This window comes from Castor canadensis, chromosome 12 (genome assembly GCF_047511655.1).
Source record: "Castor canadensis chromosome 12, mCasCan1.hap1v2, whole genome shotgun sequence".
NCBI classification, from domain to species: Eukaryota; Metazoa; Chordata; class Mammalia; order Rodentia; family Castoridae; genus Castor; species Castor canadensis.
Window position 1 is genome coordinate 75,653,037 of NC_133397.1, and position 23,088 is coordinate 75,676,124.

Here is a 23,088-nt window from a genome sequence, read left to right on the forward strand (position 1 = left end):
TCTTCTCCTCCTCCTCCTGCTTGCAATACTGGGGTATTCCCCCAGACCTTTTTTGTGATGAATTTTTTCAAGACAGGGTCTCACAAAGTATTTGCAACTCTGAACTGCAATCCTCCTGATCTCTGCCTCCTGCGTAGCTAGAATTATAGGCATTAGCCACCCTCCTCCTCCTCTTCATCCTCCTCCTCCTCCTCCTTCTTCTCTTTCTTTTCTCTTCCTCCTCTCCCCCCTTCTCCTTCTCCTTTTTCTTTTGTCTGTCTTATACCTTCCCAGGATACTTTAAAGGGAAAGAAAAAATTTAAACATAAGGATCCTGACTTCCACAATCTTTTTCTAGTGGTGGGACTTAACCATTAGATTCAAGGGATAGTTAAAGATCAGAACAAATAACTGATGGAGTGGCTCAAGTGGTAGGAGTGCTTGTTTAACAAGTATGAGGCCCTGAGTTCAAACCCCAGTGCTGCCAAAAAAAAAGAAAAAAAGGTGGTAACATGGAGTAAGTAGAGTAATTTTAGTAGCAGACATGTGGAGGACACAAGTCTGAACAACGGGCCAACAACACTGGATAAAAATCAAAAGATATCAGGCTGGGTATGGTGGTGAATATCTTGTAATCCCAGCTACTCAGAAAACAGAGATGGGAGGACTGTGGCTTAAGGCCAGCCTGGGCAAAAAGTTAATGAGACCCTCCCCATCTCAAAAAAGGAGCTGAGTATAGTGGTACACATCTGTAATGTCAGCTACACGAGAGGCAGAAGAGGTAGGAGGATCTCTGTCTGAGGCTGCCCAGGCCAAGAGCAAGAGTCTACCTGAAAAATAAACGAAAGCAAAAAGGACTAGGGGCACAGCTCAAGTGGTAGAATACTTGCCTGGCAAGCACAAGGTCTAGAATTCAAACTCTAGTGCCACCCCCTAAAAAAACCTCAAAATCAGCAGCTGTTTGATACTATCAGATTAGAAAATACTAAAAAGAATGAAGAGATCAAGTTTTATCAGGATGTGGAGACACAAGAATGGTCACGTACTGCTGATGGGAGTGAAAATGAAGCAATACTGCCGTAGGTTATCTGGCAATATATTTCATGATAATAAATATCCATCACTTGTGCCCTACCAAGTCCAGATCCAGGAACTTGTATAAATAATTGCACAAAGGTTCAAAGCTGTTTGTACGTGTGTGTGAATGCAGGGTTGTTCAGAGAAAAAAGAAAAACACTTACATGGCATATAAACTTACGTAAGCAGATTATAAAATAATAAAATAACTATTAAAATAATAGTTAAGATTATGTAGCTCGATGTTGTTATGAAAAGGTATCCTGGATGTATTGTTGTGCGTAAAAATAAGCAATAACAAGAGAACAATTCAAGCTGGGTACATGTGGCTCATACATGTAATCCCAGCTACTTGGGAGGTTAAGACAGGAGGATCACAGATGAAGACCAGCCCAGAAAAAGTTTGTGAGACCCCCATCTCATCCAATAGGTGGGTACAATAGCACATGCCTGTCATCCCAAACTATATGGGAGACTGAGATTGGGAGGATCGTGGTTCCAAGCCAGCCCAGGCAAAAAGTTTGCAAGACCCCATCCCAGTTGGAAAAAAGCTAGGCTTAGTGGTACACACCTGTCATCCCAACTGTGTCAGGAAGCTAAAATAGGAAGATGTTGTCTAGGCCAGCACATGCAAAAACAAGCAAGACCCTCTCTCCAGAATAACCACAGTAAAAAGAACTGGAGATATGGCTAGAGCAGTAAAGTCCCTTGTCTAGCAAGCACAAAGACCTGAGTTCAAACCCCAATACTGGCAGCAAAAAAAAAGTAGCAATTCATACTGAATTTGATTTATAAAAAGGTTTTCACTTTCCACTCTGGACAGGAACAGTTTGGAAGAAATTATCAAAATGTGAAGGGAAGGCTAAGATTTCAAATGATTGCTACTTTAGTCTTTATACTTTCTTTATTACTTGAATTTGTATTATTTATTTTCATAATCAGAAAACTCAATAAAGCAGCATTTACCTCTTTGTCTTTTTTAAAATAAACTTCACTTTAGAATACTTCTAGAGTTACATAACACTTGTCAAGACAGTTCAGAGTTCCCCAAGTCTCCACACCCAGTCTTACATCAACACAGCAAATTTGTCACAATAAATGAACCAATATCAATAATGTATTATCTAGAAACATACTTTATTCAGATTCCCTTAGTAATTACCTATGGCTCCGTTTCTGTTCTAAGATCCTATTTAGGTTATTAAATTACATCTAGTTGTCAGGTCTCCTTGGACTTCTGTCTTTATTTTTGATGATCTTGACACTTTTGAGGACTACCATTCTCAGATATTTTATAGACTATCCCTCAAGTGGAGTTTCTCAAATGTTTTTCACATGAATTGACTGCTCTGGAGATTACTGGAAGGAAGCTCACAGAGGGAAAGTGCTCTTCCCATCGCAGCATATGCAGAGTGCACACTGCTAATATAACATTACTCGACTTTAAACTTGATATCTTGCTTTAACCTTGGTTAGATTTTGTAGATTTTGTCAAGGTTCTCCACTGTGAAGTATTATTTTCTCCTTTCTTGTATTATTCTCTTTGTAAGAAAGTCACTGTGGGCAGTCCACACTAAAGGAGCCAGGAGCTGTGCTTTACTTCTTAGAGGGTGAGCTGGTTCCACGAATTATTTAGAATTCTTTAACATGAGAGATTTGTCTCTTCTTCCATTGCTTTTTAATTTATTTATCCCATTGCTTACTTATTCAATCATTTATTTTTACCTGTACTGACTCACAATGCTTATTGTGTATTTTAGGTTATGGTGCCCTACTACTTCAATTATTTTTTTGCTTAAAGTTCTCCTGCTTTGGCCACTGGAAGTGTTTTCAGTTTTTCAGCTGTACCTCTCTGTGTCCCTTTGACATACGCCTAACCACGTGGGTTTGCTTGGTAAGTGTGGATGGACGTGTTTTATACCAGTGTGTCACTTTCTGGCACTACAAGATGTTCCAGGCCTATCTCATCTGGTGTCTCCTGCCTCTGTCCTAGAATCAGTCCTTCCTCCAAGGATCCCCAGTTCCTCTTATTGCAGAAGTTGCTAGAAACAGATCTTTGAAGCAGGTGTGCATATTACAAGTGAGGTAACAAAGCCAGTTTAATTTTGCAAAGCAAAGTAAAAATCAGTGACCATGTAGGCAGACAGTGTGGCCCAATGGCAAATGAGAATCTCTGTGAGGAGTGTAGGCCTAGGCACTGTCCTTCGGAAAAGGGCCTGGCTGGGTCTCAGAAGACTTGCAGAACAAGGAAAGGCTGCCTGGTGCTGTTCTGACCCCACCCCAGGTCCGTCCCTGAATGGCCAGTGGAATGCAGGAAAGCAGAGTGTCTCCTTTCTCTTCCTTTCTAACCCAGGCTCAGTCTAGAGCACATAGAAGATGTACAGGAATGGATGGTTGTGTCCAGGGCCTGGCCATCCCAGCTCCTTCAGTGATCTGTGTCCCAGGCAAAACTTGCTTGGTAAAAACACTTGTGGGATGATGTCTTGCAAGTCAGTCTTTTCACTTACCCAATGGTACCAAAAACCCACCCAGAGTTGGGGAAATCCCACCATAAGAACCATGAAAGAGCAGTCCCCCTTCCCCAACACACACATGCACACACACACACACACACACACACACACACACACATACACCCCAAAGCCTGGCAGGCAGCATTCACTCTTCCAGCATCAGCTGTGGGTGGTACCACAGCACATGACGGAGTTGCTAACATCTGAGGTACAACCACACCAGGTAGAGGCTGGTTTCCAGGGCAGAGGTTGATGGAAGCTGACACCTACACAGCCCTGGTCCCCCAGGCAGGGAGCTTCCAGGTCTGCTTGGCGACCCAGTGTTGGCTGCACTCAGGAGTGGGGTTGTTAGATTTAGCAAATTAAAACATCGATATGTATGTTTATACATATATATTCCTTATATAACTGAAATGAAACTTTAACTAGGCATATTGTATGCTATTTGAAAGCCTTATCTAGGAGTCCTGGCTGAGGGATGTCTCAAGCCGGAGAAAGGTCAGGGTTAGTTTGTACCCATCAGAGTATCCTTTTCCAAGTCAATTATCCAGTCATCTCTTACCCAGATACTTCACAGCAATCTTGATAAAACTTCTGATGAAAGTCTGGCAATTCTGCAGACTTTTCCAACTGATAAAAGATCATTAGAAGTACCCGTATGTGTTTTGTGTTTTGTCTTGAGACAAGGTGGATACTGACTGTATCATTTACCAACAGTCCAAAACATGGCATCAGGGACTCAATGTCAGGGTAAGGTCCAAAGGGCAATATCCAAGAAGTGTAGCACACACTCCAGAGGGTTTGGAAAGCCAAAGAGAGCATCTGGAGAGAGAATCTAGAGCTCCTCACTGAGCCACCCAGTGGAAAGCCAGGAAAGACGACAGAGTAGCAAATGGTTATGGGACAATGGCAGAGTGGGGTGGTGGATGAATTTGAGGAATGGGCCAACACTTGGCTGGATTTGTACCCTTTTCTACAATGTGTGCTTCTAAGAACAGGATGACCTCTCTTAAGCCAGAATAAATGACTTAAAGGAGACAGTCAGTACCATTTCCTTTCTCAAATGAAAGCAAGACATTACTGCAGGAATAGCAAACATGTCATATATCAATTATCATTAGTTGATAGCTGCAGTCTTTCCCATTGGGTTTGGACACTGTGTCAGACTCATTTGCAGCACTCTGCTCTGTCCTTGCTAATCAGGATAAACCTCTTCTTCCATCTGTGCTTTATGGCTTCTTATCTCATCCCTGCTCACTGCTCCCATCGCTGACAACGATGTGAGATTCCTCGGGTTTAATGGCCCTATATGAATATTGTTTTCTTTTTTCCCTGTAGTCAGTCACAAGAGTTTGACACTATTTAGCATAATTTCAAGTCCCTTTTCAATTTCCTGTTTCCTGGAAGGGCAGCCCTGGAGGGAAGATGTCACAGGCTGAAGCAGACTATGGATTGGAAGCCAGGGAAGTTTATGGGAACTATTGTTTTGGGCTTCTCAACCTGGCACTATTGACATTTTAGACCAGATGATCTTTTTTGGATCTATTGGATCCAAAACTATTGGATGTTTAGAAGCCTCCCTAGCCTCACCCACTAGATGCTGGTAGCAATCCCCTTCTCCCAACACAAAATATTTCCAGACATTGGCAAATATCCCCTGGAGGGAAGGGAGGCACAAAATTGTCCACAGTTGGGAACCACTGATTATTGTCAAATCCTCTATTAGTTGTGACAGGGGAACAAGTTTGAAGGTCAACCATAACTGTCTTATAAAGAAAAGAATCTCTTATGCAATAGGACATTTTGTTCATCTCTGACCCAATGGAGCCAAAACAATCTTGAAAGAAATAGAACCAAGTGGAAGGACTCACACCTCCAATTTCTTTCTTTTTTGGAGGATGACGGTTGGAGAGATGCTGGGGTTGGAACTCAGGACCTTTTCGCAAGCTGGACAAATGCTTTGCCACTGAGCTACATCCCCAGCCTTAATCTCAAAACTTTCTACAATGCTATGGTGGTTAAGATAGTGTAGGCTTGTGGAGTGGCTCAGGTGATAGAGTGCCTGCCTAACAAAGCCTAGCAAGCAGGAAGCCCTGAGTTCAAGCCCCAGTACCAAAAAAAAAAAAAAAAAAAAAAAGGAAGACAGTGTGGTACTAGAGTAAGGATTGAAATATACATCAATTGAATAGAATTGAGAATCCAGAAACAAATCCTTACATTTTCATTCAATTGATTTTCTTTTCTTTTTATTTTGTTTTGGGGGTGGATCTGGGATTTGAACTCATGGCTTTATACTTGCTAAGCAGGCATTCAGCCACTTGAGCCATATCTTCAGCCCTCAATTGATTTTCAACAAGGATGTGAAAACAATTTAATGGGGGAAATGAATAGAGTTTTCAGGAAATAGTGATATCCACATGCAAAGGGATGAAGGTGGGCCCCAGCCTTATATCATGTACAAAACTTAACTTAAAATATATCAAAGACCTAAATGTCAGAGTTTAAAGTATAAAGCTTTTAGAAGAAAATATAGGCATAAATCTTCATGATCTTGAATTATGTATGACACTAAAAGCACAAGGGACAAAAGAAAAAAATGTACAAATTAGACTCCCTCAAAATTAAAAGTGTATTTCAAAGAACATGAAGAAAGTGAAAAGATAACTCACAGAATGGGAGAAAATTTTTGGTAAATTTTATGTCTGATAAAGGGTTTGTGTCTAGACTATCTAAAGAACTTCTACAATTCAACAAAAAGACAACGCAATTTTTTCAATAAGCAAAGGATCTGAGTAGCTCTCTCTCTTTCTCTCTCTCTCTCTCTCTCTCTCTCTCTCTCTCTCTGACAGTATTGGGTTCTGCCTCATGCAAGCACTCTACCACTTGAGCCATCCCCCAGCCTGAACAGACATTTCTCCAGAGACATACAAATGATCAATACGCACATGAAAATCTACTCACCATCAGCAGCCTTCAGGGAGATGAAAATCAGCTCACGAATATTCACTGACTGATGCTGAAAATGACAACTGTAGTGTAGTGGGGAAAGGGGAAAGCTGGTCTTCTCAGAGGCCATTGAATAGTCAAATGAGTAAAATTAATCTTGACCCCAACTTCATATCATTCATAAGAATCAACTCCAGATGGACAGTAGGTCTAAATGTAAAAGATTTTTTTTTAAATCTTTTGTAGGAAAACTTGAAGTAGGCAAATGTTTCTTACCATGACACATATAATAAATTAATCATAAGGGGAAAACGTTAAATCAGATTACATTAAGAACAAGAACTTCTAATCAGCAAAAGACACTATTAAAAGTGTGGGTGAAGAGATTTACATTGTAGGATTCATGTGACAACATAGATACACCCTGATATCAAAGAGTTCAAAACATATTTCCTAAGACATTTTTAAAAAGAAAGTTACATGTTAGACTTTTATAACCAGTTGCTAGAGCTCAATTATATATTCATCCAACCAACAGTTAACTTCCTAGGGTCCCTGATTTGGCAGGAAGAGTACCAAAGATAGAAAGATGAGCAAGCAGTATTATCAACTCAAGTTAGATTGCTTCTAGGTTTGAGTTCGCCTTGCCTGTGCACCAGCTGTATGTCCTTAACCCCTCTGTGCCTCAGTTTTTTCACCTGTAAATGGAAAATAGTAATAATACACCCACCCAGGAATATTGGAAGGGTGAATTAGAAAATGTCTGGCCTCAAGACACTTAGCTTCCTATGATCACTGCCTATTATGAAGTTCATTCTAAAGCAGTCTATAGTGGAGGGGACAGAGATACAAAGAAGTAATCACAATACGGTATAAGTAATAAATAAATAAATATAAAGTTCAAAGGATTAGCATTTATATAGATAGAATTCTCTAACAGAAATAATGAGGCCAATCAGTAACAACACAAATTCTACAGGCTTGAAAATAAAAACATTATCTAAGTAACTCATGGATGGATCAAAGGAAAACTGATAAGTTTTCCTCTCAAATTTTTTTTCCTTTCAAATTTCTAGGAACTCTCTGTGGTGTGAGGATTGACAGTCTGATGTTGACTATAAAGCTGCTTTGACATCTTTTTCATGCTGGGTGAAGGAGAACTCTTTGGTGTTCTTATGCCAATCCAGATGGGCCTTGCCTAGGTCATGTGCTCATAACTGTAGCAACACCAGGGGTGGAGAGAAGGGGTCTAGGCTGTGACTTCCCTCTATGGAGATGGAGATGGGGTGGAGGAATTATGACTCCCAGAACCCCCAGAATCACATAGAGTCAGAGAAGAGGTCCCTCCTGGGAGGGAAGCTAGTCAAACACAATCACCTTCTTCCACGGAAACAATTCTACACATTCCAGCCTAATATAGAACACTGACTCCATAAACAAAAACGTAACAACCAAAATCGTGTGTAGTTCCAGATCCAGTTCCAAGCCGAGGGTCAGTCTCTGGGTGATGTGTTCTCCTCCTTCATCAAATTCTAAAACAACCTTTCCTAGATTTAGTAGCCTACAGCTAAAAGATAAGTTTAGCCATCATCTTAGCTGCTGCTTTTTTTTTGGTGGGACTGGGATTTGAACTCAGGGTTTCACACTTGCCAAGCAGGCACTTTACCACTTGAGCCACACCTCCAGCCTAGAGTTTAACCATCATCACTGTCATGCAACTCCCCCCCCCAACAGGGACCCAAAGACAAAGGAAAACCAGAAAGACTGCAGTGAAATCTCCCACTGACTGAGGAAGGAAAACAGCACTGCAGGGATGCTCACGTTGCACAGGCTGCAGCTGGGCAGCCCCTTAGCAGTACTGGCCATCCCTTTATCAGCCAACCCAGTTACCCTTACCCCCTTCCTACTGACTGCAAGGAGATTCCCTGTCCAGGGTTTTCCATAGTCATTTCTGAGAAGAATGTATCAAAGGGCTCCCCATAGTGGGGGCTACTTTTATGGCCACTTCCTCTGTTATTATAGGGCCAGGGACTTGACCTGGGGTGTAAGCAATCACAGACCACTATTTGCCAAGCTTGGAGTTCTCTGCGAAGAAAGTTTCCCTATATCCTAGTGAACCCTAGAACCTAGAGGTTCTAATTGATTTTTACAAGGGTTGTTAACTAGTAACTAACTCCAGACATCTACTCCTGGTCAAAGTCCTTGAACTGGACTTGCCCTTGTAGTGTCTGACTACCAGTAATAACACACTGCCTCTGTTGGCCTTGTGCTCAAATGGAAACTTCCTCTGAATTGAAGTAGGGGACAGAGCTAATCAAACCCCTGCCCCTGCTAGCATCCCCATGTATGTGCTGAAATTTTGTAACATCTGTGTGGGTGGCAAGCACTGTTAGCCAGACTAGAGTACAGAACCACACACTGCCTGGGAGTGGCGAAGGTGTGGAGGGCAGTGACATTTGCTAAGGATAGGGGAGAATGAGTAATGATTACCAGGAGAGGCATGGCATTTGCAAACATGGAGTTATCAGGAACTGGCAGTAGGGTGTGGCTGTGCCATGGGATGGCCAGGAGGGGAAGTGGAGCCACTCTGAGCAGATCATTAGAGCAGGACAAAGGGTGTTCGGGGTTGGGGAGGTAATGATGAGATGGGACATGGTTTGTATCTGCAGGAAGGGCTCAGATTGTTGGGGCTGTTTGTTTGTTTGGCTGGCTGGGTGGTTGGTTTTGAGACAGGTTTCACTATGTAGTCAAAGCTGGCATCCAACTCAAATTTCTCCTGCCTCCACCAGCTCAGATTGGTGTTTTAAATAGTTCTAGTCAGCATGGTAGAGAGGATGGTGGTAGGGGTAGGGAGACTTGTTAGGCGCCTGCTGTCTAGAAAGATTTCATTAGGATCTCATAGTTTCTGGGCACAAGGAACCCGGAGAACTCACGGGGTGAAATGTAGGAAGGTTCCAGCCTGGGCAGTGAGGCATGAGCTCCTGTTCAATCTGTGCTCACCAGGTCTCTACCTGACTCAGTTTACCCTGTGGAGGTGCAGTACCTCAAAGAGACTGTACAGGATGAATGGTGTCTGTGGCCCCACACAGGAGGGAATGATCAGATCATATACACCGAGTTTGGGAACGAAACTCAAGCACATTGGATGAGTTACCTATAGGTCTCTTCTGAGGAAATAGCTCACCCTGGGGATGGCTGCTGTGACACTGATAAGACCAGGGAGTTTTCTAGCAACAGTTTTCATGATGCTGGAAGAGGAGTTAACTAACACAAGGTCAGCCTCATGCTGGAATGTGCAGCTGCTCCTGTCCTTCAGGAAGAAATGCTTTGTGACAACCAAGGAATATTGATGGGTAAGAGTAGTCAAGGTGGTTTTTAAACTCCCAGTGCACATTGGAGTGTTAAAGGTTGTGGGAAATCCTCTGTTTAGAAATAGTCCAGCAAAAAGTTGCTAAGCTAGAGAAAGGAAGGAAGGAGGAAGGCCAGAGGAAGGAGAAGAGGAAGGAGAGGAAGGCTCATCCCATGGGCCCTAAGGGAGCAGCCCCTCTCTCCTTATCATCCTAACCACATACTCAGCCTTACCCTGACCTTGGAGCTTCCAACTCACCTGGTCAAACCTGGTATGCTCCTGACACATGCTCCAGAGGCACCCTTCTGCTTGCTGGATCTGCTGTCCTGATCTGGTGTTTTCTCTCTGGCTGAGTAACCTATCTCACCTCCAGAGTGTCCACCCCACAATGCTAGGGTCCATGTCACATTCCAGTTAACCTTCCCTTAATGTCACTCAGGTCATCCACTTGGACATCAGTGATCAGGGATGTGTCTGTGGTGAGCCACAGTGGCGTCTATGAGTCCTGGTGGCTTAGACCCAGGGAGGTGCCTCTACAGGACTGGCTGTGCAAATACAGCTGTTTATTTCTCGCAGCTTGTGTTTTGTTCCTAAAGCTCCAAGTACAGAGTCAGGCAGGTAGGAATTGTCTTGTGAATGATGTCTGGAATGGCTGTGTTTCCACAGAACTCTATAGGTTGAGCATCCCTAATCCAAAACTCCAAATCTGAAACTTTTTGAGTGCTGACATGATGGATACCTGACCTCATGCAAAAGGAAGTCACAATCAAAACATGGGCACATTAAAAATATTGTATATAGTTATCTTCAGGCTATGGTACATAAGGTGTATCCAAAACATACATAAATTTCATGAGGTATGGCTCAAGTGGTAGAGCACTAGCCCAAAAAGTGTGAGGCCCTGAGTTCAAATTCCAGTACCCCCTTAAAAAAGAGCATAAATGAATTGCATGTTTAAACCTGGATGCCATCACCAAAATAGCTCATAAGCATATGCAAATATTCCAAAATCCAAACCCTTCAGATTCCAAGCATTTTAGACAAGGGATACTAACCAGTACTATCTTTTGGTAAGGTCTTGGCCTCCCTTCTAGGAGGAGTCCACAGCTGGGGGTGAGTAGTGGAGTGAGGCCATTGGTGGTAACCAGGCTCTGACCCCAAGGCTGCTTGAGTCCCCAGACATGTGATGATGAGCAGCTGTTCTGCTCACCTTCTTGTTTTCTTTCTCTCTACTCTCTTCCACAACCCTGTGGAAGCTGCCTCTTCCTCAGGCACCTCTGGGGTTTCTTGGCTGACAGATCAGTTCTCCCTCTGGCCTCAGGCAAGGCACTCCAGATGTCTGTAGCAGCTCTGTCACTTCGGAGCCCCCATCAGAAAACCCTAACCCAGGGCTGTAGGCAGTGCCTGCTGATTCTTAGCTTCATTTTTGTGCCTGGTAATCTAACCCAGATGGACAATCCACTTCTTTCATTGGGACACAGACCCTAGCTGTGACATACTGTAAACCCCTTTGGAGGTGGAAGTAAGGACACACACCTGTCAGAGTATGGCTGCTTTGGAGGATCTGTCACCACAAGCTTTCTTCCATTTCCTGTGGCTGCCCTGAGAAGATAGCATGGCCAGATTCTCAGGATGAAGAAACAGGCTTGGACTGCCAGAAGATTGCACAATACCACACAGACAGAGGTGCCTTTGTGCTCCTGGCTCAATGCTCTTTCCTCACAGATTGGACCATGTGAGGGTTAAGAAGGGAACATCTTGTCCCCTCTCGGCATCAGCGCCTTCTCAGAGGCGACCCTCTCTCTTTCCCTCCTGGACAGCACACCACGCATTTGCCACTTCACTGGTGCAAGTCCTACTAGGTTTGATTTTGAGGCAAGGAAATTCAAGCCCACCACTATACAAGTTGTCCATCCTCAGCCCTAAGGAAGGGCACTTGAGCCAGGCACAAGTCCTGGGGTGTTCTTGGCCCAGGGCAATACGGAATAACAGGATGACAGTGGTGAGGGCCCTGGCTTTGCCTTGGAGAGTTTAAGAGCTCCTATTGTGAACTGTCATCAGTCCTTGAATGTATATCATGAAGAATAAAAACATAAAAGTAAACAGTGTCCCATTCATTCACGGTTAAGGGCTTGCAGGAGAAGCTTTAGTTTTTCAACATAGTTTCAAGTTGAAAGTACAATTGTAATCCCCTTAGCAAAATTCCAGGGCTACTTTTGCCCTAGAACAAAGCTCTGGCTTTCACACTTCCTGAGCCATCATAATTCATCTGTTCTGTTTAAATTTTTTTTCTTCTATTTAAATATGAAGGTTATCCTGGTCTGCCCTTCACCTTGCTGAGAGATTGAATTCCTGTTGACTGGCCGGCACACTGTTACGTATCTTCACCTGTTCAGACTCATGACATTCTAATGCTAACCCTTCAGACTGTTTCTTTTCTCAGTTTTAGAGATAAAGAAACTGAGGTCTTGAGTGGTTCTGTCATTTGTCCAAAGTCACCAGGCAGCAAATGATACAACATTAGCCAATGTCATAGTGATACTTGTGGATGTGTCATGGGGCCCTTTCCTAGGCCCACCCTTAGCATTCTCAGTTGTCTTGTTGGTTTCTATTTTTCTTACAACTCCCTCACAGTCTCAACCACATCTTTCAAATTATTTGATTATTCCTGTGACTAGATTTATAATTATGGGTCTCTTTCTTCAGGAGGAGACCTTCCCCATTCCATCCTCATCCTCTCAGGACATGGAACTTTGGCACAGACTATAAAGCCTCTCTGAGACTCTGAAAAGAATAGCTTATTCCTGAAATAGTCTTCCCTCTGTACCAGCTACTCCTGCAGCCATGGACAGAGGCAGCTGGACATGTGTTTTACTCCGTAAGTATCCTATTATTAGTCTTCAGATAACAGTGTTCTTCCTTTCTCTCTCTCAAGATCCTCCTCCATCCCTTAGCATCAAAGAAAAGATGTGTGAATGAGGCTAGTCCATCAGTAGACCTGATCCCTCCAGTCATTGTGACTTGTGCGGGGATAAGCATGTGACTCAATTATTACAATGAATATGTAATAGCAATAGTAATGATAAATTAATGTGATTTATGGCTGCAATATCTTTTTTTCATTTGTCCAGTTACTTCCACAAAAGAAATGCCTGGTTTTGAATTACTGTTATGTGTGTATTTTGAATGTTGGCACACTTTGTGAAATTGTCTTATGGAAAGATTGGCACAAACACACATCATTCCAGCACCATGTGAGAGTCTGTTTTGTAAATCCTTAGCAACACCTGGTATTGTCAGTCTTCAAATATGTGTGGTCCCGCCCCCTTCCAAGTGAAGACAGCTGCTAAAGTCTGTTCCCAGCTCTCAGCCTCCTTTTGGGTCGTGTTCCCACATGCCTGTCCCTAACCTTGATTCTAAATCTTTTTGTTACTGGAAAAAAGGAGCATGAATTTCCACATAATTATCAGGAATTTGAGATCCACATCAGAAAGCATTTCAGTAGTCTCACAAGAAGAGTCTCACGGGCAAAAGTTTAGCAAGGATTTATTTTAGTAAAACATGATAAAATAGGGAGAAATAGGAAAGGTAGAAAAAGTTCCGGCTTTCCTTGGAGGAAGTGAGGGCTTAAAATGATGGTTCTATGTGGGGTCTTTATACTTTCTGAGCTGGGGAGGAGTCACATCCTGGTCATGTAGTCTAACAGCCTCTAATCATTTTGCTAAGTTTCCAGGCATTGAGGCAATAGATTTAGGGTGGGCGTGTTACCCAAAACACGGCTAAGATGGGTTTTGTAATTGTTCAAAAATTTGGAGATGTGGTTCTAGGCTTCCCCAAAACACAGGGACAATAGGTGTGAGTTTCAGGACTTCTATTTGCCAAACATGCCCTCCAATTTTCTGTCTCTCTATCAATTTAAAAAGTTTGCAGCTTCTTGAGATTTGGAAAGAGAAGGCAGGAAGAGAGCTTGGTGTTCTGATTTTTCAGTTTTACTTCCTGAGTTTGGCTCCTCCCCTTTTTTGTGGTACCAGTGGTTGAATTCAGTTCCTTGTTAGGCAGACACTATCACTTGAGCCACACCATCAGCTCTTTTTGCTATAGTTATATTTTGAATAGGATTTCACATTTATACCTGGGCCAGCCTGCACTGGAATTCTTTTATTTGTACTTCCTGCACAGCAGGGAAGACAGGCACACGCCACCTAGCCCAGTTTTTATTGTTTGAGATGGGGTATCTCTAACTTTTTGCCTGGGTTGGCCTTGAAATGCAATCCTCCCTATCTCTACCTCCTGAGTAGCTAGGCATCAGCCACTATACCTAGCTTGGCTCTTTTAATATTTATTATTTTTAATTTCCCTGTCGCCTCATCTGCCGACCCTGCCTCAATTCAACCTGTTCTTCATCCAATTTTATTACTCTACCTGTGATGTGGTCTCATTCTACTAGGCTGGAAGCTATTCTTTGTGTTACATATCTCCATTTTCTCTTTAACACCTTGTTACTGCTGAGCAGAGTTTTAGAACCCAATAATTATTTGTTGAAAGAAAGAATGAATGGAAACCCTTTGTGATCCTCTCATGCCCTGTTCTGGTCTGATTGGTGCCTCGAGTTGGGTCAGTGCTAGAACTGCACAGATGAGGCTCAAGCACATCAGACTCTGGAGGTGTAGCTCAAGCTGCAAGAGCACCTGCCTAGCAAGCATGAGGCCCTGAGTTCAAACTCCAGTGTTGCCAAAAAAAAAAAAAAAAGACATCAGACTTCAAGGATCACAATATTCTAATAGTGACATAACTGTCTCATTCCAGGAAATGACACTCCCCATGGAATGTCCTTGATGAACAAATTTTTACTGAAAAGCTGTCCTCTGTTGTGGAATCAAAAGGTGCAATCCCTGATCTCAATAACTCATCATCTGTGTGAGAGACAGAACTAACCAAAGGAAGATTTCGAGTTTCAGTGAGGATTCTCTCATGTGGCATTTATGAAATGGACTTTAATGAGGATTGCAAGGGCACTCTGGGCTCCTGGGGGTCTGAAGTCATAGCTCCTTGAGTATGGTCTCAAGTATGGGCCTCTAGCTGCTTTCCCATGTCTCTGAAACTGAGTCTTTCACCTTTTTTGGTTGTTGGGTTGGATACCCCTTAGCCAAGGGGAAGGTTCAGAGTCCTTGTACTTTTGGAAGGTGTGTCATACACTTCCAAAACTCACCAGGAGAGGGGACAACCAATTTGGTAGAATGAGTAAGTATTAGAGTAGCCAGAATTGCTCCTGGGTTCCCCTGGATTAATGAAAATTCCCAAGCTGTTCTAAATCAATTGAATTTTGTCTTCTTTTCAGTGTGTTAGGACTCCAGACAGCCATAGTTGATGGATTAGGAACCCTTTTCTTTTTTTTTTCTTTTGTGGTATTGGGTATTGAACCCAGGGTTTTGTGCATGCTAGGCAAGCACTGTACCACTAAGCTACATTCTATTTCCCTAGCCCTAGGGGACTCTCTCCTAACAGGGAATTAGATCCAGGGTGGGAAAAAGGGATAGAAATTAGGTAAAGGGAATGAAAAAAAATCATTCCAGGTAGGGTGAATGAAGAAGGTCTTCATGGTTTGGAAGGTCCCTTTATAAACATAATCTTTTGCATAATTACAAACAACTTTAAAGGCATTATTTATTATCATGATTATCATTTCCTGTTTTCAGATGAAAAAACAGAGGTTCAGAAAAGTTAAAAAAATTTGTCTAGGTTCTTTCAACTATTAAGAGGCAAAGTCAAGTCTCCAATTCGTGACCTCTGACTAGGGATGGTAACCAAAAATACTGAATAACTAATATGGCACAGGCACAGTGCAAAGTGTGCCTAATAGGCAAAGCCTATTGCCTCTTTTTCTTGGAACAACAGCTAGACTACATTTTCAAGCCTCCTTGTTGATGGTCCCCAAATCTTTCATGCAGGTCCCTTTATAGTCTTTCTTCATTTTCCAACTTGTCAACATGATTGTGGAAGATATGTGCTGCACTTGCAGAGCATAGGAAGGAAGGACCCTAGGCCCCAAATACCCAGTTAGAGGATATCCACCCTCAAATCAGTACTTCACCTGAAAACAAACAAGCAAACAGCTTTTGTCCTTGAGTCACTGTGGAGTTTTGTTATAGCAGCTTCAGAATCCAACCAATTAGAACAGAGGTCAGCTGTAGTTATGGAGCAGAGGTGTCGAGGCCCTACGCAGACCTGCACCATCCTAGTAATTGTTGGCAAAGAAAATTCTCAGGTATTTCCTGTACCCTATAATCAAAAAAAAAAAAAAAAATGAGCAGGTGCTGGCTGTTGGGGATGAGGGAGAATGAAAACAGTTTAAAAACAAAAAAAAAAGGGGGATAATCCAAGCTGAGAACCAGCATCACCCACCAGCAGGGCCAGATTGTGGAAAACTTTGAATGACTAGAGAGGAGTCTGAGTTCACCGTGCCTTGCAGAGGGAGTTGTAGTAGATCCCTGAGTTGGGGTGTTTGGGAATTGTGCTAGTCCGTTTTCCAATACTGTAATAAATACCTGAGATATGAAGACAAAAGGATGGTTTGGGCTCCAGTTCACAATTGGTTGGCTCCATTGCTTTGGGCCTGTAGTGAGACAGTACATCACAGTGGGAACTCATGATAGAACAAAAGCCCTCACCTCATGGATGGAGCTGAAAGAGAGGATGAGAAGGGGGCTGGGCTCCCACTCTTCCCTTTGAGAGCCCGCCCTTGACCACCTAAAGACCTCACACGAGGACCCACTCCTTAAAGGCTCTACCACCTCCCCATAATACCAAGCTAAGGACCAACACATGGGCCTTTGGAAGACACTTAAGAGCCAAACTGCAGCACGGATGAACATAAGGAAACCCAGGGCCTCATGATCTGGTCACCATGAATGAGACAGCTTCCCAATATCCCCCCAAAACACACACACTGAGTTTTACCTCTGAACTATAGTGACTTGTTTTCCTGCGAGCTCTTGTATTCATTCAATGGTATTTTAAAAGAATTATAAAGAATGCAAAAATAACTGTAAGCAGAGAGTCTGTTAAGGTAATTTGCTATATTAATAGACTGAAGGGGAGAAAGAGGATGAGACTCTCTCATCTCTAAGTGACATAGTTAGTTCAGGGAAATGGCAACTCTTTCCTAAGCATTTCTGTCAACCCATTCAATCAGTGAACACCACAGGATCAAGTTTTCAATTTTCATAACCCTGAGTTTTGGCTGCATGTGGGATATATACGGAAGAATAATTAATACAGTGTTCCTCGGTAACTGGGGTGTATTGGTTCCACCGATGCCCGCTTCCTTCTATACAATGGTGTAGCATTTGCACAGAACCTATGCACATCCTTCCATATACTTTAAATCATCTCTAGATTACTTACAACACCTAATTCAGTGTTAATGCTGTGTAAATAGTTGGTATATTATTTACATACATACATGTTGGTATACTATTTACATACGTACATGTATGTTTGGTATGGACATAGGTTTTTTGTTTGTTTGTTTGTTTGAGGTGGAGGTCTCGCTATGCTGCCCAGGCTGGCTTCTAACGCTGGGCTCATATGATTCTCTTGCCTCACCTCCTGAGTAGTTGGAACTGCAGGTAGGCAACTATGACACCCTGTTGACACAGTTCTTTCTTTTTTCTTTGAGTGTTTTCCATCCAAAGTTGCCAGAATGCAAGGATTCAGAAGCCCCGATACAGAAAAACAACTGTAATTGCTGAATGCTCACTGTTTGCCTGGCTTTGTAAAAAACACTTAAAATAGTTCATTAGAACCACAAAGTTGCATTCTTTGTGCTTTCTGTGATATCCACAGAAAGGGAATCCCCTAGTCATTTCTGAAGGAGAGCTGGGAGCCAGGAATGCACAGCAGCTTGTTTTACACTTTGATTTATGTCCATTGGTAAAGTTGTGTAGTTTCAAATTTAAGTCTTCCACCTTTCTTATTGAGCCTATTCTTAAGTGTTTAATGTTTCTGCGTATGGTAGATGGGATTCTTTTGTGATGTTTCGAATTGTCTGTTGCTGGTGTATGGGAATATGATTTTTTACCTTAATTTTGTACGTGGCCCCCTTTGTAAATTGTCACTTTTAATAACTTAAAAGTTTTTTTTCTATGTAGGCAGTTATGTAACAGATAGTGGAGACTTTTAATAGCATTACTGAAATTTTATTTATACACTACAGAATTATTCCATTTAAAATGGACAATTCAATTTCATTTTATAAATTCACAAAGTTAGGCAACTAACACCACACATATTTTAGAACAATGAGTGGTGGTTATTAAGTTCATATTTTTTTCTTTTCTTTTCTTTTTCTCCTTATTGAATTGGTTAGGATTGCCAGCACACTCTTAAATTAAGTAGTAATGGTAGTAATGAGCAATGTTTTTCTTGTTCCTGATTTTTTTGAGAACGCTTAATTTTTCCACATTAAATAGGATTTTGCAAAAACATTTTGGTAGTTTGCCTTTATCAGGGCAAAAAGTTTTCTTCTGCCTAAAGCTTGCTAAGACTTTTATGTTTTTATTTAAAAATAAACACATTTCATCAATCCATTTGTGAAAGCATTTATTGATGAAAGATGGGAATATCTTTTCTCCCCTTCAGTCTATCAACATAGCAAATTACCTTAATAGAGTCTCTGCTTTAAATTATTTTTGCATTCTTTATGTATAATTCTTTTAAAATGCCATTGAATTCAATTTGCTAATAGTTTTTGTTTTGTTTGGGGTTTTTAGCCTTTAAGATTTTAAAGTAATTAGCTAGCCTGTGGTTTTCTTTTTCTTTTTATTTATTTATTGCTTACTTGTATGTACTGTGGTAAGATGAAGCTATGCTTTTCTCTGGATGTTTCCAGGTATGACCATTGGGGCCAGCCTGGCTATTTTCCTGGGATTTACTGTATCTTCTTTTCACCTTGCTTTCCACACTCTGAGTCTACAAGCAGCTTTCTGCTGGCTCTGAAACACTGCAGCCACCTGCTAGCCTTGCAAAGTTTCCGGCAACTGTAACCACATACTAAAAGGGGGGGGTGCGGTGAGTAGTAAGGGGGAATTAAGGGGCAAACTGTAAGTTTTTAACCAAAGCCCTGACACAGATCAGGGCTCAGGGCTCTGAGAAATTGTCTCCCTTGAGTCGGCTAGCATAATAAACTCCCTGCTTCCTGTAAAAGTGGTCTTGGTGACTTTGTTTCCCTCATGGTTCCTGCAACATGACTAAGCAAGACTGAAGAAGGAACAAGGGCCTGACCATTTCTCCCTAACATGGTGCTCCCCTAATGCACACTCTTGGCTGTGGAGTTTCTTGTGGGGCCGGCAAGGCTTGACCAGGTCTGTGTCCTAACTAGAAAGCTGTCTGCTTGCCCCTCCTTTCTCTTTCCCAGGTGTGAACTGTTCCCATCCTAACTTCAAGTTAGTGTCAGCTTCCCATAGCACCCAACTGGTATATCTGCTACCCTTCCAGTTTGGTGTTGAGCCTTGTAGACTTTCAACCCATTCCTACACTCTGGAAGAATTTATGCTCCATAGAAATGAGTAGGTCCCTGGGGTTCCATGTAATTCACCAGTAAAACCATCTGGCTGCAAGCTGGTTCCTTAGAGGAAAAACTTTGGCAACAGTTCTAATTTCTTCTGTTTATTGACCTATATGGGCATTCAATCACTTCCTGTGTTAATTTTGGTAATTTTCATTTTCCTAGAAAATTCTGTTTCAATCTACACTTTCAAATTATTTTAATAATTTCTTTTCAGACTTCTCTTGAAATATTTTTAAAATCTTAATATTTATGTTTCCCTTCACATTTCAACTGTTAATCTTTTAAAAATTTATTCCTATATTTTTACTTATGAGATCTAGATTTGTAAGTAGAATGATCTTTTCAGAGATTAAGCTTTTTCTTTTATTAATTTTATGTGAGTGTCCTACCTCATTAAACTCTGCTGATTTTTATATGCTAACCTACTTTCTTTGGGTTTGTTTTGCTGCCTTTTCATTCTAGCGTCTTTTTTTGGTTGTTTGAAATATGGAATGCTTCACGAATTTCCATGTCATCCTTACACAGGGGACGTGCTAATCTTCGCTGCATCGATCCGCTTTTAGTGTATGTGCTGCCGAAGCGAGCACCAGCCTAGCTTCTTGATTTTAATGCTTCTTTCATTTAGTCTTAGCCTTTCTTGTTCGTCATAAACTTCTCCTACCTCCTTGGACCATGTCTAACACGCCCTCGAAACAGAGTCAGTCCCCAGTTGTGACTCATTTCTATGCTACAGATCCTTCTTTAACACAAGAGCTCCTGGGGGAGGGCCGGGGAAGAGAAAGATTTGACGCAGGCTTCAGTGACACTTTCAGGCTGGCGGAGTGGCTCAAACGGTAGGAACACCTGCCTCGCAAGCCCGGATCCTGAGTTCAAGTCCCTCCCCAAAAAAGAGTCGCTGCTCTGAAACTTCCAATGCAAGCATTTTTTTGATACCTCTTACTTAGGTTTTGTTTCGCTTTTTTAGTTTCTAGTTTTATTACACTGTGGCGAGAGAATATGTTTGTTTGACTTCTGCTTTTAGAAACAATCTCCTTGTAGTCTAATACTTGGCAGTTTTGTTAAAAGGACTGTGGGGAGTTTGGCAAAGGGGAAATATTTGGTGGGTACAATGTTTTATTTTTATATCTGTTAAGTAGATACATTTCAGAATTCTAGTGGGAGGTATACTGAGGCATATAACTACTATATCTTTCTGGTGGACTATAACTTTTATCAATATGAATTGTCCCTGTTTATCTTGGATTTTTTTTATTTTAAATTGTTGCAGATATTTAATATTGCTATTCCTGTTTTTATAGCAACTTACTTCATAGAGCAATACAGTAATATCTTGACATTAATACAGCAATTTGCCTATTTTACAGCAATTACCTAATACTTGATACTCATTTAGGTAATAAATATTTTTGTATACCTTTGTTTTCAAATATCTTTATAATTTTGTTTTAGCTATAACTTTTTGAAACAGCACATGTTCAGTTTTTTTCTTTTGTTCACCTAGACCTAAATTCTGTCTTGTTACAAGCTAGTTTGACCTATCCGTGGGCACTCTTACAAGCAAATTTATCCCTGTCGTGTGGATTTGTTTTCTGTTTATGATACTTTTTTCCCCTTCTCTTCCTTCTTTTTCTTCCTTTGCTTCCTTTATTTTTTATCTTTTCTTCAGCTGACCAATCTTTCTAATTCCATTTTTTTTCCTCTTCTGGGTTGGGAGTTATGTACCCCATTTTTGTTCTTCTAGTGATTATAATTAAATATTGCAGACATGCTTTCTAGAACATTCTGAATCATCTAGAGTAGAGGTCCACAATCTATGGCCTGTGGGCAAAATCCAGCCTGCCCCACACTTGCACAGTCTGCAAGCTGATCATTATTTTTATATTTTTAAATAACTGAAAAAACCAAAAGAAGGATACTACTTCATCACACATGAAAATTGTCTAAAATTCCAATTTCACTGCTCATAAATGAAGTTCTATTGGAACACAGTCTTGCACATTTGTCTACATACCCACTGTGGATGCTTTAGTGCTCCCACGGGAGAGTTGAATAGTTGATATAAATACTTGGATAGCCCACAAAGCCTCAGGCAGTGGTGGTCTGGCCTTTACCGAATATTTGCTGACCCCATTTAGGTGGACATTCCCCTGTCTGCCCCAAACAAGATAAGAGCACAGAGTAATTCTTCCAATCAACTTTCAACTCCACACCACTCCTATGTTGTATTCATTTGAGATTTAAAGTTGGCGACCTGAATGTTCATCAGTAGGTAAATGGAATGCTACTCATAAATAGAAAAGAATAAACTACTGACACACCTACAGACATGGGCAGATCTGAAAGCATGCTGCTAAGTGAAAGAAGCTAAGTGCAAAAGTCTGTATCTTGTATGGTAACACTCATGTGACATTCTACAGAAGACAAAGCCATAGTGTCAGAAAAAAGATCAGTGGTTTCCAGGGACAGGGCTAGGGGAGGTAACAGGCAGCAAAGGAGCATGAGGAAATGTTTTGGGGTGATATAACTATGTTACAGCATGATCCTGGTGGTGGTTATACAATTAAATACATTGCTAAAACTTATCCAAGCTGTTCAAGTGGCAGAGCACTTGCCTAGCAAGCATAAGATCCTAAGTTCAAACCCCAATACTACCAAAAGTGAGAGTTTCTGCTTTATTATATGTAAATTATAACTCTAAAAGCTAATTTTAAAAAACTTTTCTGGGCAAAACTAATCCATAATGGAGGCTGGGGGTGGTGGTATATGCCTATAATCTCAGAATTTGGGAGGTTGAGGCCAGAAGATCACAAGACCAGCCAGGGATACATAGTGAATTTCGGATTGGCCCTAGCTACATAGTGAGACCCTGTCTCAAAAAACAGACAGACAGACAAAATTGTGAGGAGAAGAGGTATGAGGAAGACATTGTTTTGGTGAGGGTTTACATTACACAGGTTTAATGCACTTGGCAAAACTCAGCTAGTGAAGATTTAAGATTTGTACTCTGCACTGTATATAAATTTTACATAAAGAATGTTACTGATATGAATGCTTGAATGTTTATGGAAAAGTACACTGAGGTAGAGATGTATTTTGGTCACATATGAAATAAGATGGGTTAACCAATGACTAGACAGATAGAGGAAGTATAATAAAATGTCCATTGTAGAATCTAGGGAATGAGTGTTCTCTATAAAACTAAAATAGATTATCTAGTTTGCCTTGTAACAGAGTTGATGGGGACTGGTTGTGTATCCTAGCCTGATACCTAGACCCAGTGTCTTTAAAGTATCTCATGTAAAGAGAATTAATGTTAAAATATTTTCACCTGGGCACATACCTTACTACTTACATTTTCCCTTCTTCAAAGGTCAAGAAGCCATGTTAGACCCAAGTACTCACTATAGAGAACCAGCAGCTCACCTGACCTTTCCTTTTTTTTGAGACCCTATTGTCCCTGTTGACATTCCAAGTAGTCCCCTTCTCTCCAAACCTGAGAAAATCACAGGAGGCTAAATAATCCTTGGAAACCTAGTCTACTGCTGGAACCCTGCAGATGACACAGTGGCAACGTGAGAAAGTTCTGTAACTCAGTTTGGTGCCAATGACCCAATGGAAAAGGGCCTTAGACTCCACAGATAAGGAATGGAGGTCCA

At 41.5% G+C, this 23,088-nt stretch overlaps 1 long non-coding RNA gene and 1 other non-coding gene across 2 annotated transcripts in view; one reads left to right on the forward strand and one right to left on the reverse strand.

Moving 5' to 3' along the window:
* The first annotated feature begins 2,651 nt into the window (after positions 1-2,651).
* LOC141415052 (uncharacterized) overlaps positions 2,652-23,088 on the forward strand; it is a 40,947-nt gene continuing 20,510 nt past the window's right edge. The window contains exons 1-2 of the long non-coding RNA XR_012440080.1: positions 2,652-2,950; positions 12,571-12,742. This is a non-coding gene — a long non-coding RNA (uncharacterized lncRNA). The remainder of the gene's footprint in view (positions 2,951-12,570; positions 12,743-23,088) is intronic.
* LOC141415181 (U6 spliceosomal RNA) lies at positions 19,913-20,019 on the reverse strand. Its single transcript, XR_012440196.1, has one exon. It is a non-coding gene; the product is annotated as a U6 spliceosomal RNA (small nuclear RNA).